The sequence below is a fragment of the Chenopodium album genome, chromosome 12 (genome assembly GCF_948465745.1).
Source record: "Chenopodium album chromosome 12, dcCheAlbu1.1, whole genome shotgun sequence".
In the NCBI taxonomy this organism is placed as follows: Eukaryota; Viridiplantae; Streptophyta; class Magnoliopsida; order Caryophyllales; family Amaranthaceae; genus Chenopodium; species Chenopodium album.
In genome coordinates this window covers 35,004,582-35,023,844 of record NC_137845.1, presented here as the reverse complement: position 1 = coordinate 35,023,844, position 19,263 = coordinate 35,004,582, and the positions used below count along the sequence as shown (strand labels likewise).

General features: G+C 38.8%; 1 non-coding gene across 1 annotated transcript; it reads right to left on the bottom strand.

Moving 5' to 3' along the window:
* Nucleotides 1-2,503: 2,503 nt before the first annotated feature.
* Nucleotides 2,504-2,609, bottom strand: LOC145573332 (small nucleolar RNA R71). The gene has a single exon (XR_014097380.1). It is a non-coding gene; the product is annotated as a small nucleolar RNA R71 (small nucleolar RNA).
* Between the last annotated feature and the right edge of the window lie 16,654 nt (nucleotides 2,610-19,263).

Sequence of the window (19,263 nt, the reverse complement as noted above, 5' to 3'; positions counted from 1 at the left end):
AATAAATCAATTAAAAGTAAGAGAGAAAGCCAAAAGAATAGAAACTAAACTAAAATAGCTAATTAAGAACAAAAATCATGGAAAACTCATAAAAGTAAACGGAAAACCAAAATGAGTTATAAAGACAGAAAACCAAATAAAACTAAGAAAATTATATGAAAATAATGAAAGAAAATATAGAAAATGAACTTAAATCAAATTCTTTTAAGCGCCATAAATGACGCTCATCAGTAATTCAATACAATTATAGTAATTCAATACAAGTATGGAACTCTTAGGCTAGGTTTTCTTTATAGTTTTATTCTCATTTTTAGTCCTTTTTGCCATGTTTTTACATAATAATGCTTGCTTTACGTGTGTATGTAAGTTTAGAGAAATGCATGCTTTTAATGGTTTTCTTGTCATTTTGTTCATTTCTCGACTATTTCTCTCGATTCTTTGTTTTCTTGACTTGTTTTGTAGGTGTGTTGAGTTTCCAGAGGTTTGATCAACAAGGAGAAAGCTCGAGCGCATTCAAGAAAGTTGATGGAGCAAAGTTCGGGATTCCGAAAACGCAATTCAAGCTAGCTCAGCGAGCTCGAGGGCCTTAGAAGTTATGCTTTGGCTTGAGGCATTCAATCGATTGGAAGATAAAGGAGCTGCCCTTCTCACGAGCATTGCCTCAAGTGCACCAATGATAGGGATGCTCGGGAGCGCGGAGATTGATCGAGCAAGCGAATGAGGCAAGGCCACGAGCACCAAGCAGGGGTGCACGCGCGGCACAGAGGGTGCGTGCGCGCAAACCTTGTTGTGCGCGCACGCGGCTTGGGTGGTGCGCACGCACTGCCTGTCCTGACCCCCTTCGCTCGATTCTTCTATTTATACCCTTAGACTTTTCCTTTTTGGGGGGACGACTTATTTTTATACTTGACACTTATTTTCCATATTTAGTAGAGAGAGAAGCTTAAGATTACTTGATTGTACTTGAATTTGATCTTTGATTTCAACTTGATCCTGGATTTCTTCTTCTTATCAATGAAAGTTTGTAAGATTTCTTTCCTTCAAATTTACTTTTATTGCAATTTCCTTTAATTCTTGAATGTTTGATTTAAATTTCATTCTTTGCTTTAGAATTTGTTGAGTGATTGAATTCCTTTTTGATTAAACTTGAAATGAATTTGATTGTGAGTGAATTTGTTTTGTTTTTCAATTCCACCATGATTAGTGAGTAGATTGGTTGCTAGGGAGAAGGGTAAGCATGCTTGATTGATGATCTTGCTAGTTGATGATCCTTGATTAATTGAATTGTTACAATTAAATTGTTGACATAGTTGTGCATGTGATTAATTAAACTAGGAGTGTTCAACCTATAAGATTAATCTAGATTACATTACAAGTTTCAATGACATGAACCCTTGATTTGAGAATTGCTTTAATTGATTGAATTTGATTGTGATTTTCCTAGTTAGCCATTCATAGTGAACCCTAGCTTGGCTTATAGGTGATAGCTCTTAAATTCCTTTGGTTGCAACTATTGTTTGTCCTTTGTAATGTTTGAATTGATTGAGTGATCCTTCAATTAGCATAATCATTGAACTTGCATGTGGAACCTATATCCCTAGTGTTTAGTATATTAAATTTCTCAATTTATCTAGCTTTCTCGATACCTTAGTTACCAACCCTATCTTTCTACAATCTTCGAAGTAGCTTGACCTAGGCTATAGCTTGCACCTACTCATTCCTTTGGGTTCGACCCTTGACTTACCGTATACTCGTATTAGGTTGGTCGAGTGTTTATAAATTTTGTTTTGGCTCTAGGAAAGGGTAGAAAACGACCTAATTTTACCTACGTCAAAAATGGCGCCGTTGTCGGGGAGTAATATTGGTGATTTATTATAGTTGTCGAGTCTATTTCATCTTTAATTGAAAATACAAAAAGATTTCCTTTTAGGCTACACTTGTAGCCGTGCTATTAACCATTTCTTTTGAGATTTTATGCATGGAGCACGTGGTCATTCACTAGTGCCATTTGTTCCGGAAATTGAGAGAACCACTAGTGCAAGGTTAAGGGGTGCTAGACGATCTTTGAGCCCTAGCATTTCAAGTGAAGAAGAACCACAACAAGAGGAACAAGCAAGAATGGGAGAAAATCCAAGGGTGGCGTTGAAAGAATTGGGGATTCCCGGTGCATATAGATTTGAGAGTGGGATGGCTCCACCTACAACACCGGCAAATGACTTTCAAATAAGACCGGCAATGATCACTTTGATAGAGAGGCGATAATTTAGTGGGGCTAAGAATGAAAGCCCGCTAAATCATCTCAAGGAGTTTGAAAAATATTGCAATACTATCAAGGTGAATGGAATTTCCCAAGAATTCATCTTCCTCAAGCTTTTTCCCTTTTCCCTCATAGGGCGTGCCTTGGAATGGCTAGAGAAGGAGGTCAAGCCGAATTCTCTAAGGACATGGGATCAAGTGACCAAGGAGTTTCTATCCCGTTTCTATCCACAAAAGAAAACAGCGGAGGCTAGAGCTTTGATTCAAGGTTTCAAGCAAAAGCCTATTGAGAGTCTCTATGAAGCATGGGAGAGATACAAAGAGTATCAAAGAGAATGTCCTCACCACGGAATTCCTACTTACCAAATTATTCAAATTTTCTATGGAGGCCTTAGTCCTCAAGGAAAATCATGTTTAGATAGAGGAGCCGGAGGTCCTATCATGAACAAAACGGAAGAGGAAGTGGTAGACATAATTGAAGACGTAGTGAGGTATTATAGGGATTGGCAAGATGGAGAAAGAGAGTCAACTAGGAAGATTAGCTCTTCGGTGTACTCGGTTGATCATCTAAATGCAATCAACAATTTATCCTCACAAATGACAAACTTGGGAAAGGAGGTGTCAGCTATCAAGGCGAAGTTGGAAAGTGCTACCTACCAAGTTTCAAGTCTTCCCTCCCAATCTAAGGGGAGAGGTATGTCTTCTAATTCTCAACCACCTCCCTCTTCTAGGAACATGCCTAGTGGATGCTTGTTTTGTGATGATTGTGGATCGTTTGATCATGATGTTTCTAATTGCCCTCATGTATGTATGGATGTTTGTGATGATCAACATGGAAATGTGAATGAGCATGTGAACTATGTGTCAAACAATAATGATTCTAGGTTTTAGAATCAAAGAGGTCAATGGAATAGGAATTACAACAACCATGACAATTTTGACAACTACAACCAAAGTGGTGGTAATAGGAACTATGGGAACCTAAATTCCCGAGGTAACTATAACAACCAAGGTTATAGTAGCCAAAATCATAACCAAAATTATGGTAATCTTAACCAAGGTTATGGTAACCATAATCAAGGTAGAGGTAATTGGAACAATCAAAATAGGGAAAATTTTCAAAATAACTCTCAAAGGGGTCCCCCACTCGATTTTGCTCCAAAGACCCAAAATGATAGTTCCTATGTTCAATCCTCTTCTTCTTCTCATAGAACCAATTTGAAAGAAATCATTGAAAACCAAAAAAAGTTGTTGAACACTTACATGACCGTAAGTGATAAGAAAGTTAATGCTTGAAGACCAAATTTCTCAACTTGCTAATGCTTTGAAAGACAATGCTAGTCCTTCTTCTTTACCGTCCCAAGCCTAGATCCCAAGAGACTGGTCAATGCTATTGTCACAAGGAGTGGTAAGGTTCTTGAGGAGAGTTTGCCTAGGAAGAGTGACACCAAGGAAGCCACAAAAGAAGCTTTGGTAGAAGATGAGAGAGATGGTGCATCTTTGAGTGAGGTTGAGATTGAGAAGCCTAGTGAGGTGAGATTGGAGAAAGAAATTGTGAAACCCAAGCTTCCTTACCCACAAAAATTCATGAGACACAAGTTAGATGACACAATTTGGAAGATTTATTGATATTCTCAAGCAACTTGACCTTTCTTTACCATTTACCGAAGTTGTCACCCAAATGCCCAACTACGCAAAACTCCTCAAAGACATTTTGAGTGGTAGGAGGACTTGTGACGATGTAGAGACGGTGAACTTGACTGAGAATTGTAGTGCAATCATAATGAACAAGATGCCACCTAAGCTAAAAGATCCCGGAAACTTTTCCATCCCTTGTGTCATTTACAAAATGCAAATCGAGAACGCCTTGTGTGACCTAGGAGCTAGTGTTAGCCTTATGCCATATTCGGTGTACCAAAGACTTGAGCTAGGGGAACTTTTACCTACTAACATCACTTTGCAATTGGCCGATAGGTCAATTAAGTTTCCTAAGGTTAAGGTAGAGGATGTCCCTTTGAGGGTTGGCAAATTTGTTATTCCGCTGGATTTTGTGATGCTTGAGATGGACGAATATGCTAACATTCCTATCATTCTAGGGAGACCATTCTTTGCTACTTGGGGTGCTTTGATAGATGTGAAAAGTGCTAAAATTTCACTCAAAGTAGGGGATGAGGTAATAGAATTTGACTTGAATGATAGTATGAAGTATCCAAGTTCTTCTTTAGAAAATTGCATGTTGATTGATTCTCTTGATCATGTTGTGTCTTCCATGCATGAGCAATTGCTCACTTCTAAAGATGCTCTTGAGAATGTTTTGTTGAATAAGGAAAAGATAGGTGCTTCTAGCAAGGAGATGTCTTTGTATGAAGATGTGCTTAATGGAAGCCTTGAGGATGTTAAAGAGCAAATGTGCATGAGCATTTCTAACCAAGAAGCGTTGCAAGTGGCTACATCAAAGGAATGTAAAGGTGTGCTAATGGTTTAGCTCAAACCTCTTCCATCACACCTTAGGTATGAATTCTTGGTACCCAATTCCACCTATCCCGTGATTGTTAGCTCTTCTTTGAGTGAGCGCCAAGCTCAAGAATTGTGTGATGTTTTTAGATAGCACCAAGGTGCTTTGGGTAATACCATTGATGACCTCAAAGGTATAAGCCCCGCTTTATGTACACATCACATAACCCTTGAGGAGGGTGCTCTACCTTCTATTGAGAGACAACGAAAGCTACATCCTTAAATGGGAGAGGTAGTGAAGAAGGAGATCACCAAACTTTTGGATGCAGGAAATTATATTCCCCATCTCGAGTTCTAGGTGGGTCTCCCCCGTTCATGTTGTCCCCAAAGAAGGGAGGCATGACCGTCGTCGAGAATGAGAGAGGTGAGCTCATTCTAACGAGGACGGTCACGGGATGGAGGATGTGTATAGACTATAGACGTCTAAACACATCCACCAAGAAAGATCACTTCCCCCTTCCTTTCATTGATCAAAGTCTTGAGAGACTAACGAGGCACAAGTTCTATTGTTTTCGTGATGGTTATTCGGGATTTTTCTAAATCCCTATCCACTCGGATGACCAAGAAAAAACAACCTTCACTTGTCCATATGGTACGTTTGCCTATAGGAAAATGTCGTTTGGCCTTTGTAATGCTCCCGCAACATTTCAAAGATGCATGATGAGTATATTTGGAGATATGTTGGGGGAGGAAATGGAAGTGTTTATGGATGACTTATCCGTAGGTGACATTTCATTTGAGGCATGTCTTGAAAACCTTGAGAAATGTTTGGCAAGGTGTGAGAAAGTGAACTTGGTTTTGAATTAGGAGAAGTGTCACTTCATGATGGAGGAAGGCATAGTCCTTGGCCATAAGATTTGTTACAAGGGGATAGAGGTGGACAAAGCAAAAATTGAGGTTATTGAGAAGCTTCCACCTCCGGTCAATGTGAAAGGAGTGAGATCTTTCTTAGGACATGCCGGGTTTTATAGAAGATTCATCAAGGATTTCTCTCTCATTGCAAAGCCCCTTAATGATCTTCTTCAAAAGGATGCCGAGTTTGTATTTGATGATAAGTGTTTGGAGGAATTCAATAAATTAAAGAAGGCTCTAATCTCTACTCCTATTGTTCAATCCCCAAGATGGGATTTACCTTTTGAGTTGATGTGTGATGCGAGTGATTTAACAATTGGAGGTGTCTTGGGTCAAAGAGTGGAAAAGAAGCTACATGTGATCTATTATATGTCCAATACTCTAAATGGTGCTCAAAGAAACTACACCACAACGGAAAAGGAGTTTTTGACTATTGTTCATGCTTTTGAAAAGTTCCGTTGTTATTTGTTAGGTTCTAGGACCATTGTCTTCACGGATCATGCGACTCTCAAGTACCTTTTTGCCAAGAAAGAATCCAAGCCTAGGTTGATCCGGTGGGTGCTCGAACTTCAAACTTTTGATATTGAGATTAGGGATAAGAGAGGAGAGGAAAATGTTGTGGCGGACCATCTCTCTCGCCTAGAGGATTCTCAAATTCATGATGATGGTCCTCCAATTGAGGATAGGATTCTCGATGACTTCTTATATGCTATTGAGGCAAAAGAGCTCCCATGGTTCGCCGACTTAGTGAACTTTCTTGCATGTGGGGAGTTTCCACTTTCCTTTTCTAAGAATCAACGAAAGAAGCTCAAGAGAGAGGCAAGACACTATGTGTGGGATGATCTCATCTTGTACAAGCGAGGAGTCGATGGTTTACTTAGGCATTGTGTTCCAAATGAAGAGGTGCCTAGTGTTTTGAAGATGTGCCACTCGGATCCGAGTGGTGGCCATATGGGTGCTTCTAAAACCGCCACCAAGATTCTTCAAAGCGGTTTATGGTGGCCACATCTCTTCAAGGATTCATGCGGTTATGTTAAGACATGCGACCGTTGTCAACGAGTTGGGAATATCTTCAAGTGAAATGAGATGCCTCAACAACCTATTCTTGAATTAGAGGTATATGATGTTTGGGGAATTGATTTTATGGGACCATTTCCCTCATCTTTTGGAAATCAATATATTCTTGTGGCGGTGGATTACGTGTCTAAATGGGTTGAGGCCATTGCTTCCCCAACTAATGACCATCAGATGGTAATGAAGTTGTTCAAGAAGGTCATTTTTCCAAGGTTTGGTGTACCAAAGGCGGTGATAAGCGATAATGGTTCTCATTTTATTCACAATGCCTTTCAAAAGATGTTGCGAAAGCATGAAGTTCATCAACGATTTGGCCTTCCATATCATCCTCAAACAAGCGGCCAAGTTGAGGTTTTCAATCGTCAAATCAAGTTAATCCTTGAAAAGACGATTGCAAGAAAAGGAAGGATTGGTCAGACAAGTTGGATGATGCTCTTTGGGCTTATAGAACGGCTTTTAAGACACCTATAGGTACCACTCCATACCTCCTAGTCTATGGCAAATCATGCCATCTCCCGGTAGAACTCGAACACCGTGCTTTGTGGGCAATCAAGAAGATAAACTTTGATTTGACAAGTGCGGGGGAGAAAAGGTGGTTAGATCTTCATGAGCTAGAGGAGCTTCAATTTGATGCTTATGATTGTGCTAGTATTTACAAAGCTCGTTCCAAGGAAACTCATGATAAGCTTATTGAGAAGAAAGAGTTTTGTTTTGGTGATAAAGTTCTTTTCTACAATTCGAAAATGAAATTGTTTCCCGGAAAGCTTATGTCAAGATGGAGCGATCCTTACTTGGTTAAGAATGTCTTTCCTATTGGTGTTGTAGAGGTTTCAATGATGGATTCTTCGTCTCCGTTTAAGGTCAATGGCCATCGATTCAAGAAGTATTTCGATGGTGCTTTTGTTGGACTTATTCACATATTGCTTCTCCGACAACCACCTTAATAGGTGGAGAACGTCGAGCTATGACGTTAAACAAGCGCTTCTCGGGAGGTAACCCGGTTTCCTAACCTTTTTCTTATGATTTTTCAATTCTCTATATTTCTTTTATTTTTGAGAACTTTTCTTATTCTTCTTTGTTATCTTGATTTTAGGTACCATGAGATTGGATCGATGAAAATTTCCACAAATTTCGGTGTTAATTCAAGGTTTCATGAGGTTTGGTTAAGCTTAGGTGAAGGAGTTTATAGGGTTACATGCTCTCGTGTTTGAGTTTTCATGACTTTTTATTTATGATCGAGTGATTTTCAAACTATTTTTTGTGTGTGATTTTTAAGCACTTGATCATGGAACTTGTTAGCGCCGATGAGAGCGCAAGCACGAGAGTATGTTCATGCGTGGAATTTTCTTGTTTGGTGCGCATGCATCATAGGTTGCGCACGCGCACCAAAGGGATCAGAAATTTAAGCTCATTTTGATGAAATTTGACGGATTTTGAACCCCCCCATACCCCCCTGGTGCGCACGCACCAACCTCCCTGTGCGCGCGCACTTAGAGGGTTAGAATTTTTGGCTTCGTTTTGGTGCGTCTCAAGAAAACTCAGCCCCCCCTAGAAGCTACCTGGTGCACACGCACCAGGTAGGTCAACGTTTATGGCCTTTGTTGCGTAATTCCGAGCAAGCAAGCCCAGCCCCTGCCGTAGCTGGTGCGCAGGCACCAACCCAGCTATGCGCAGGCACCAGCCACAACAGCTATCCCCACCCTTTTCTTGCTCCTTTCATTCCCAAACCCCCCTTATTCACTCCATTCTCTTACCCCAACTTCCCTTTCATTCCTCTACTCTTTTATCTCCCATCAAACCTTTCAATTCCTTTGCAAATTCAAGGAAATTCATCCTTTTATTTTCAATTCATCATAAAATTACATTAACCTCAATCAAATCTTTCACAAATAAAAAAAATAGAAAAAAGAATCTGAAATTTCGAAAAATTTGGGCTAAATTACAAATTTTGGGATTTTGTTTTAGTGTTTGAAACTTGACTTTGGGTGTTCTAATTGTTCTATATTCTTCAATTGTGCAATTTTCAAGTGATTTAAAGCTTCATTGAGGTATAATTTCTCACTTTCTAGTCATCTTCCTCATTTTTGAAGCTTGAAACCCTTGTTTTTGCTTTCATGGTAGAACTCCATTGTTGGTTCTTTTAGCTTGTAATTTGTGTTGAATGATGTTATTGGATGTTATATTGAAGATTTTTCATGATGAATTTGTATACCTTGCTTGAATCCTTGATTAACCATTGTTGGTCATTTTCTCTTTCATGGGTATTCTATATGATAGTTTCATTTCTTTGATAATTCAATGTTTTAGGATTAATTTGCTCATAATGATTCATGATTTGGTCTTTTGTGTCCTATTTTGCCTTTACTTCATGACTAGTTGCTTCAAGCTTATGTCTCAATATTCATGGCATAGTTCATGTGTGACCATTTCTTGTGTCATTTTTGAATAAATAATGTTTGTGCTTGACTTTGGAGCAATTACTTTTGGATATTCTTGAACAATGATAATTGTAAATAAATTGCTCATGAATTGCTTTGCTTCTTGTAGATGGCCCCTATCCATCATAAGAAGCGTGCTAGATCAAGTTCAAGCAATGCTAGGCACATTGTTTCACCTCCTCCCGAGGTGGTAGAAACATACAGCATTGAATTCTCTAAGGAATTCCATTGGGATCGGTTCAAGCAACTATCCAAGCGGAAGCTCAAGTCAACAAGATTCTACGATCTTTTAATTTGTTTGATGTAGCATAGCTTCGACGCCTGGTGAGATCCTTCTAATCTTCTTCTTTTTATTTTCTTTTCTTGGCTGCTTAGTTTAGGTTTAGATTAGGAGAAGTTGAACGGTTCGGGGATGTTTGCTTTCTAACACATTAGTGTGTTTTGGAACATTGGCGTTGTAGCCGAATGTTCACTTGTTTGTTGATTGGGATATATGTGTTAGCTTACTTCCTTGATACTCTCTATTTCTCTTTTACCTTTGAATCTTTCTTCTTTATTTCTTTTCTTTTTCTTCTTCTTGTAGATATTTCCTTTTTGTTTTCCTTTTTCTTTTTGCTTCTTTATCTCTTTTCTCTTACATTTCCTTTTGAATTTTGCTTTCTTATGTTTTACTTTTACATCTTACCTTTGAAATAAAAAATAGAAAAAAGGGGTTTTATAAATAAAATAAAATGTTTTTGAGGCATTGCTTTTCTTTCTTACTGATTTTGCTTTTGCTTTGGACTTAGTACCACTTGGACTTGCACATTGGCTATCATTCTTCCTAAAAGCAATGGTTTTCACGGTTTGAGAGTATCTTTGGTTGTAACTAGGATAGAGTATGCTAAGGTAGTCGTTTAAAGAACTATTGGGACCTTGAAGCCGGATTCTTTTGTGTTTGAAAACTCGCAATCGTTCCCCTTTGGTGAATTTGAAGCTTTTAGTGAGTTTTTGCTACAACCATGTGAGGTTTCATTGTTTTTCAAGCCTTCTACAATCACTTGCATGAGGGACATGGATCCTTGACTATTGCGAACCTAATCTTGAATTTTGACTCATAATTCTCAAACACGAGACAGAACCATCTAGGGAGGACAAAGGCATCTTTTCGGAGTGGTAATTTTTCTTTTCTAGGGTAATATTCTTTATTTTTAGTTCTTGGATTTCCATTTGCCTACTTGCTAACCATTTGAGCCTTTTCCCTTCTTTTCAAGCCACATCTTTAGAACTTTGAGCCTTTTGTTTCTTTTTGTTCCATTTTTGGTTTTTGTGAAGCAAATGATCATGTTCTTGGAGATTGTGGTATATGAGTTTGGATATTGGTTCTTATTCGTAAGCAAGCTTGTTTTCTATTTCTTGTGAATAATGGCAAGTGAATAAGTGAAAAAGTCGTCCATAGTTAAAAGAGGCAAGGACAATGAATAAAGTGGAAAATGAAAATTTGAAAAAAAATGAGAAAAAGCAAAGAAAAGTCAAGAAGCTTTGGCAAAAATTGAAAAAAAAGTGAAAAATGAAAAAGTTCAAAAACATTTTGATGTAAATGTTTCTTTCTATTTTAAGCATTGTGGACAATGCTTTATTCAAGCTTGGGGGAAGTGTTTTATGCTTTTTTGTATATATGATTGTGGTTATAGCTTTGAATAAGCTTGGGGGTGTTAGTTTGTTTTTGTTTGGTGACTACTTGGTTTTGGTGTTGAGATTTGGCCAATCTTTGCTTCACAATTTAGGTGTACCACCAAATTCTAAATTTTAAGCCTACCCCCAACCTTTTTCCATTACGTTATAACCTTTGGGAAAGCCCTTTTGACCTAGTGGTTGAGTCATATACCGAGGGAAGGAATTATGAGTTAAAGCTTAAGGAAAGGGGGTGCAAAGTCAAGATGTCGAGAAAACCTCAAATCTATTGTTTTTCCGGTTCCTTCGAGGAACTATAGAGATGCTTGCTAAAAGAAGATTTGAAACCAATTGGGAAAATGTGCTAAAACTGTTTTTAGATGAAGGTGGATTGCAATTTGGTAGTTCTCTATACTTAGCATGTCCTATGTTTCAATCAACCCTCGATATCATAGAACGTGCTTACCTTTGTTGTTTTAGATGGTTTGATATCCTCTCGTGTTTTGACCATGTGCAAAAGTCCATTGTATAAGCACCTCTTTTCTTTTCAAGGTTTTAATTTTCTCTTTTCTCCTCTTATGCTTTGCCTTTTTTTAATAAAGAGCTATGGGTTAATATCTTAGGAAACCTTTACGAGAGCATCACTTGTCCTCTAGGGCGATCTAGGGGTTTAAATAGCTTGTCTTTAGTGCTAAAATTGACCGTGATTCCTACAAAAGTGAGTTAGTGTACATTCTTCTATTCTCTAGTTTTTCTTGTTTTTTGCTTACCTAAATAAAGTCATCATTTTCCTTTAAGTTTGATTTTTGTTTTGCTCGAGGACAAGCAAAGGTTTAGCTTGGGGGAATTTGATGAGTGTCATTTATGGCACTCTTAGGCTAGGTTTTCTTTATAGTTTTACTTTCATTTTTATTCCTTTTTGTTGTGTTTTTATATAATAATGCTTGCTTTGCGTGTTTGTGTGTAAGTTTAGAGAAATGCATGCTTTTATTGGTTTTCTTGTCATTTTGTTCATTTCTCGACTACTTCTCTCGCTTCTTTGTTTCCTTGACTTGTTTTGTAGGTGTGTTGAGTTTCCCGAGATTTGATCACCAAGGAGAAAGCTCGAGCGCATTTAAGAAAGTTGATGGAGCTAAGTTCGGGTTTCCAAATATGCAATTCAAGCTAGCTCCGCAAGCTCGAGGGCCTTGGAAGCAATGCTTTGCCTTGAGGCGTTCAAGTGCTTGGAAGATAAAGGAGCTGCCCTTATCACGAGCATCGCCTCGAGTGCACCAATGATATGGATGCTCGAGAGCACGGAGATTGATCGAGCAAGTGAAGGAGGGAAGGCCACGAGCACCAAGCAGGGGTGCGCGCGCGCGGCACAGGGGTTGTGTGCGCGCAGACCTAGCTGTGCGCGCGCGGCTTGGGTGGTGCGCACGCACTGCCTGTCCCGACCCCCTTCGCTCGATTCTTCTATTTATACCCTTAGACTTTTCCTTTTTGGGGGGACGACTTATTTTTGTACTTAACACTTATTTTCCAGATTTAGTAGAGAGAGAAAGTAGAGAGAGAAGCTTAAGATTACTTGATTGTACTTGAATTTGATCTTTGATTTCAACTTAATCTTGGATACTAGTGGGGCCCGATTAGGATAGAAAATACGGACTGCGTTCCGTCTCGTATTTTTGTAAATCCAAATACGGTCTGCGAACCGTTGAGTATTTTTGTACCTTAATATTTAGATTAGTCCTAATCATAGATACTAGTATTTGCATTATTTTGGTTATATCTTGAAGACGGAGGTTCTTGGAAGACGAAGCCATAAATTTGCAAAAGACGTCCCTTAAAGACTTGAAGTGGTCCTCACCTAACCATGTGACACTTGTTACTTTGTTATTCCTTGGTTTATTTAACAAAGGATTGAATTCAACATTCTTTCTATGTGGGATATTTTTGTGAAAAAGTCCCACGTTGAAAGATGAGTAGAATTCACAAAGAAGCAATCCTTTTAAATAGCCAAGGTATGCCTTGGGATTGTTCACTTGAGTAAGAGCTCAATTAGGCATCTGAGAGAAAACCTATAAGCTCATAAATTACTCGAGTAGTCTTTTTGGTCGGACTTGGCTAACCTCCAAGTATTAGACCGGTCAGGTCGAGTTGCGGGTGGACTTTCATTGGAGGTCCTTGCTATTTGTGAGGCTCGACTTTTCTCAAGTAAGAGCTTCGTCCGAGTGAGTGAAGCACGTTTTAAGGGTAAATTAGTCTTTTCTCTATTCTTGTTAATTATGCATTTTATTATATTAATTGTGAGTTTGTTCTTAGGCTCGGGTTTTATTTCCGCGTTGAGTCAGACTCATCGAAACCCAACAGGCTGAGCAGTCCGACTCTCCTTTTGTTTGTTAGACTTCTTAGAGTCTGACTGATTGCTGGATGTGCAGATGTCGGTTGCTTGTATAAAGCTTTCCGCCTCCATCAGCGTCTCTTGGAGGGTAAAACCCTCTTCTTGACAAGGTCAAACTTAAAGGTTGACCCGTCCTTAAGACCTTTAAAAAAGTCTGTATAGGCAAATTCGTCAGACGAACCTTGTATCTGGATTCTCACCAGATTGAACCACCTGACGTAGGAGCAATGTCCTTCCCTCTCTCCCTATCGGATGGTTCTCAAATAAAGACTCGTTTTCTTAGCAGGGATGTTCATCGAGAAGTTTGAAGCAAACAAGAAGGCAAGCCTCTTTAAGCTATCAATACATCCGGCTGGCAAGTTGCCAAACCATTGTTGGGCTATGCCCTTCAATGTCACCGGGAAACATCTGCACCACATGGCATCATCTAACTCCTGCATGTGCATGAGGTTGAGGTGATCTTCAGGGTTGGTTGTACCATCGTAGGCACCGACCAAAACATTCTTAACCTTGGCCGGTTGTGTCGCCTTGGTTATCTCCTTGGTGAACGCAGAAGTTTATTCACCAAGTTTGAGCAGTTGGAGCTGCCAGTCCAAAGGTTGGACGTTGTTTGCCGCCTGGCCTTCAAAGAGGGCCGGCGTCATGAAAAGGGGGCATATTGCCCGTATGGAATCTGAGGCACATACGGGGCTGACCCAATCATTTAAGGGCTCGTGTGGACGGACTTGCCGCCTGTATGGCTCTAATTCAAGGATTGAGTATTCCTTAATGAGGTGTTTTTGAAGCTTTCTGGGAAGCTCGACGTAGAAGCCGAATCAGACAGCTTCTGGTTTCTACTATGCTCAATGATGTGTCGAGCATCGGAAAAGGTCTTCTTGCTACCATCCGGCTGAACTTTCCGGATGAACTTCCTTATGCCTGTCTAAGGCAGAAGGATATTAGACTAGTCAATCGCGGTTGCAGCCTCTTCCTTTGGATGTGGAGTAGGCTACCTGTCGCTGACTGGCTTTCTCCTCTCAACATGAGGAGTTTTCTTGGCCGACTGATCCTTGCTAGAGCCAGCTGTTCCAGTTTATATTTGGGACGGATGTTCTTAAAGATGAATGACCCATCAGGGGCCACATGGGTTTCGACTTCAAAGTCGTTGTCTATATCATGGTCTGAATAGACCTCTTTGTCGACTGGAGGCCGTTAGGTTTCGATGGCGGTACAGACTCTTGAACAATCTTATAGGTACTCTCCCCCACAAACGGCTGTAGGCGTCGTTCGAAGTTCGCCTACGTTAAGCATGTGTGAATATGCTTGGCACTCATAGAAAGTGAGAATTGTCATATACGATTAGGGACACGATTAGGGACAAATCAAAGTAGGGAGCCGCCAACAAATTTTTAAGCAACTTGTAAACCGTTCACGAATCATAAAAGGCAACCACGATAAAGGGACAACGAAAGGCAACAACGATCGAACCGTGAAGGGTATACCCCATTATTAATCCATGAGATTACTAACTCCATATGGTTTGGAACCACGAAAGGAGGATCGGGGATGATGGTACAAAGTGAGTCATGGAGTCACATTCGTCCGTATTGGCCTCTACCCGATGCTTCTAATGAAAAGTGATTCCTGCAATATCAAAAGCATACAAACAAAGATTCAATTCGCTCCAAACTATTATTGTGCTAAATTGGTTGAATATTAATGCAACATATAATTATAAAATATTGTGATCACTTCAAATAATAACAATATTAAAAACGAACCCAAACCGGTCGTCCAAATTATCTTATTAGGGGTGATTTTCGATTACATATTCCCTTTAACATAATATGGAAATCAACAATAAACTATAGAATAAACATTACATTGGAAGCAATTTAACAATAATATCTTTAGTCAAATAATAATAATAACCCTAATCATGATACTAGCAATATAAAATAAAATAAGTAGTTAAATTAATTAATTACATACATTCCGCGTGTTCCTTTAAATTGCTTCATCATGAATAAACTATTAGTAAATTCAATAACTAATAAAAAGAATGGAAATTAAATTAAATAAAAGTAGAGTTGATTTGGTCCAAACCCTCAATTAATTCAACCTTTCGCGCCTTGGTTTAAGAACAGAACCTCGGGTGCTGTATGGACTCCTTGGAGTGCTTAAGGGATGTATGGTGGAATAATAGGGAAGGCTAGAGCTTCTATTTAAGCAAAAGAGTGAGAAGAGAGAAGGTTTTGAAGTATAAGAGAGGAAGAGAAAATGATTTTTGGTGTAGGGAGAAAGAGAATGATTTTTAGTGCCCCGAACTATAGAAACAAGGGGTGTATTTATAGAGAAAATGAACAGGGGAATGCACGGAACCCTAGAAGATATAAGAGCCGTAGAAAAACCATTGTTGGGCACCGTGACACGGTACTGGGCACCGTGACACAATGCAGTCCACCGTGGCACGGTATAGGACACCGTGTCGCGGTGTACAATTCTGCTAAAAATACGTCCAAATTCCTTTTAGCGCGTGAGAAAGTATGCGTAATAGACACAGGAAAGCACCGTGGCACGGTGAAGAGTACCGCATAATAGTACAAGGCACCGTGACACATTATCTTGTACCGTGACGCGGTGCTTAAGGTATTGCGCGGTAATTCCAGTTTTTTATGCGTTTATAAAACTATGATAACTTTTGATCCGTAACTCAAAATAAGGCATATAATATATAGATAGAAATATTATCAAGTCTACTTTCCAACCCAATTACAATCAGGTCATAATCATTTTTAGATTTTAATATATGGCCGTTTTAGTAAAAGGGTGTCGGTTTTGGGTCGAGTTTAGTGTTTTGCTCATATCTTCTTCGTTTTAAGCCGGAATTGGGCTTATGATATATCGTTGGAAATAATTTTGAAAGGCCTATCCAACAAAATAATAATTGGATCAAAATTATAGGGCCACTAAATTACTTTATCTCGGTTTTGTGATGTGGACACGAAAAAGTAGAAAATAAGTAATGGTTTGGGTTAATGGGCTAAGAATTGGGTTGGTTTATTAAATATACTAGATTGAACATGGATTTAAGCACTCCAAATATTAAATACTCATTCCAATCAATAATAACGGTGAATGGTTGTTGATCATAGGGTTTTTTTAGGGAGACATTTTTAGGTGTCTACAGAAGCACCCACTTTGACAGAGTTTGCGAAAACGTTAGTTTCAAAAACGATAGTCAAAGTAGTTGATAGGGACGGATAATGAATTAAGACATTCTGCGATCCTAAATCACTCTTTATACGCAGATGCCTGTAGAAAAATTTAGTTCCACTGATAAAAGATTAAGGGGATAAAATGCGTATCTGACACCAGTGTATCAGTGACGACGAATATGTTCAATAGTATCCGACACCAGTGTGTCGGTGGCAATAAATTTGGTAGTTTTCTATGATTGAAGAAATCCACCGAATGAAGATTGTTGTGATATTTTCCATGCTTGAGGAATTTTGATAGATGATATAATCGCTGACTTCTTCGCCTTGAGAGGTGGTAACGACTGACAATTTTCTTTGCCTGAGGAAAAGCTTGTCTAAGATGAGATTACAAGTCTCCGTGTATCGAGAAACTTGCGCCGTGAATCATCTTCGCCTTGGAGATGATCACTAAACATTTGAAAAATGATAATGGTTCGATTGTCCCCTAACATGGGTCGTAGATAGTTCGCTTATCCCTGAACATAGGATGTAAATGGTTCGCTTGTCCCCGAACATGGGTTGTAGATGGTTCGCTTGTCCCCGAAGGTGGGCTGTAAATGGTTCGCTTGTTCCTAGACGTTGGTTGTAGATGGTTTGCTTGTCCCCGAACATAGGTTGTAGATGGTTCGCTTGTCCCCTAACGTGGGCTGTAGATGTTCGCTTGTCCCCGAAAATGGGTTGTAAATGGTTCGCTTATCCCCGAACGTGGGTTGTAGATGGTTCACTTGTCCTCGAACGTGGGCTGTAGATGGTTCACTTGTCCTCGAACGTGGGCTGTAAATGGTTCGCTTGTTCCCGAACGTTGGCTGTAGATGGTTCGCTTGTCCCCGAACATAGGCTGTAGATGGTTCGCTTGTCCCCTAACGTGGGCTGTAGATGGTTCGCTTGTCCCCGAACATGGGCTGTAAATGGTTCACTTGTCCCCGAACGTGGGTAGTAGATGAAACTTGCAAAATTAAATCTGCCAAGGGAATCGCATATACCGTGATTGACTTGACCAACTGACTTAACCAAGCTTGACTTGACACGACATGACATGTGTATGACTTGTGGTTGTGTGTGTATTGAGTGAGTGTGTGCACAGACACAAGCAACCGACAATACAAAAAACAAAAAATTTCCATCATTTTTTTCATGAGTGGAAGGTACCGAATTTCTCCCGAAAAAGAAAGACGTGAAAAATGAAGTTTTGTTTTTGAACTTCCCCCGATGAAATTTTTGAAAAAGTTTTTTAACTTCCCCAAAAGAAAAGACATGAAGAAGGGAAGAAGTTTTAAACATCCTTATCGAGAAAATAGAGAAAAGTAAGGTAAATCGCATGAATATTTGTCGAATTGAATTGCTTTTCTTAAAGATAATGTATGCATGATGCATGTTCTTAGGCCAGGAGGCTAAGGACAATTACATCATGTGACACGGTAGATGAATGAACTTGAATATATCTTAAGCACGTATATAGATGAAGTGATTGCTAAGTATTGCATAATGAATGTTACTTAGGTCAAGGAGCTAAGCACGATATGCGATGCATGAAACAACGAATATTGCTTAGGTCTGGAAGCTAAGAAAGTATACAATGTCTCTTTGTATATTGTCTTGAATGATGATGAAACATGCACAGTGTTGAAACAAGATTTCATGGTAAAGGGTTCCTAAGGGAAGAATGATGATATATGGCCATGTATGTGTGAAAGAAGTGTGTGAAAGTGGTACTAAGGTGAGGCTACAAAGGCTATGGTGATGGAAAGTGGTACTAAGCCAACATAAGGCTAGGTCTTTGTGCGTTGACTTGTCATTTGACTTAAAAATCTCGTCTTCTCAATTCATAAAATCGACTCGACTTACGACGCTTGGCTTTGATGCTCTAAGCTTAAAATCCGACGTATATGTTCGTAAAACTCTATTGACTTATTTAATCCTTCGGATTAATTCGTCATTTCGGTTCGGTTACACGATTGGGTGTGACCCAAAGGGTTCAGTCAAGATTAAGCTTTAATATTAATTATACATTAATATTACTGATTGGAAGCGGCCCCCAGTTAGGCATTCTGATCACTTGACCTCACTGAATAATTGGCTTTCTACTAATTCTTAACCCTCTATCGGAATAATACACTTGTTTGATGGACACCATTCATTTCAGAAATAAAATAATCTAGACTATAAAAACAATTAGAAATAAAAATAAAACTATTTCCCCGGTAATAGCACCAAATTTTGACAGGATAAATTCGTATCTCCTAATCAAAAGAATTACCTAAGTCCTCTAACTAAAGCATATAGGGAAGTAGGGTCGAATCCACAGGGAAACAAGTCTTTCTATTCCTAATTAATTATTATTATTATAATCTAAATTATCAAAGAGAAAAAATGGTTTATATAAATTAATCTAAGGGTAAAATCAATAATAAAACCCCAAGGGTCGCAGGTTCACTAATAATTAATACTCCGGGATAAAGCATAACAATCAACAATTAATATTGCACATATAAATGATAACAGGCTCTCGCAGTTTATTAATCAACATAGATCTAACAGGCTCTCGCAACTTAATAGATCTAAGTTCCTATTGAAAATAGCCTCTAATATCAAATTAACATATGCTCGATTCATCAATTCAAATTGTTATACTTTTGCAATCAAATTACATCTACTCGATTCATAATTCTATTGTAAAGAATTAAAACAATTCAATAAGAAATTATCATGCAATATTAATAATCAACCAAAACAAATTATCCCTTCATATTAATTATGGATTCCCTAAGAACCCTAGAATTAAACTACTCACATATAATTAAATGTAAACTAATCAAAGCATATATGAAAGACATGATTATAATCAAAACACAAA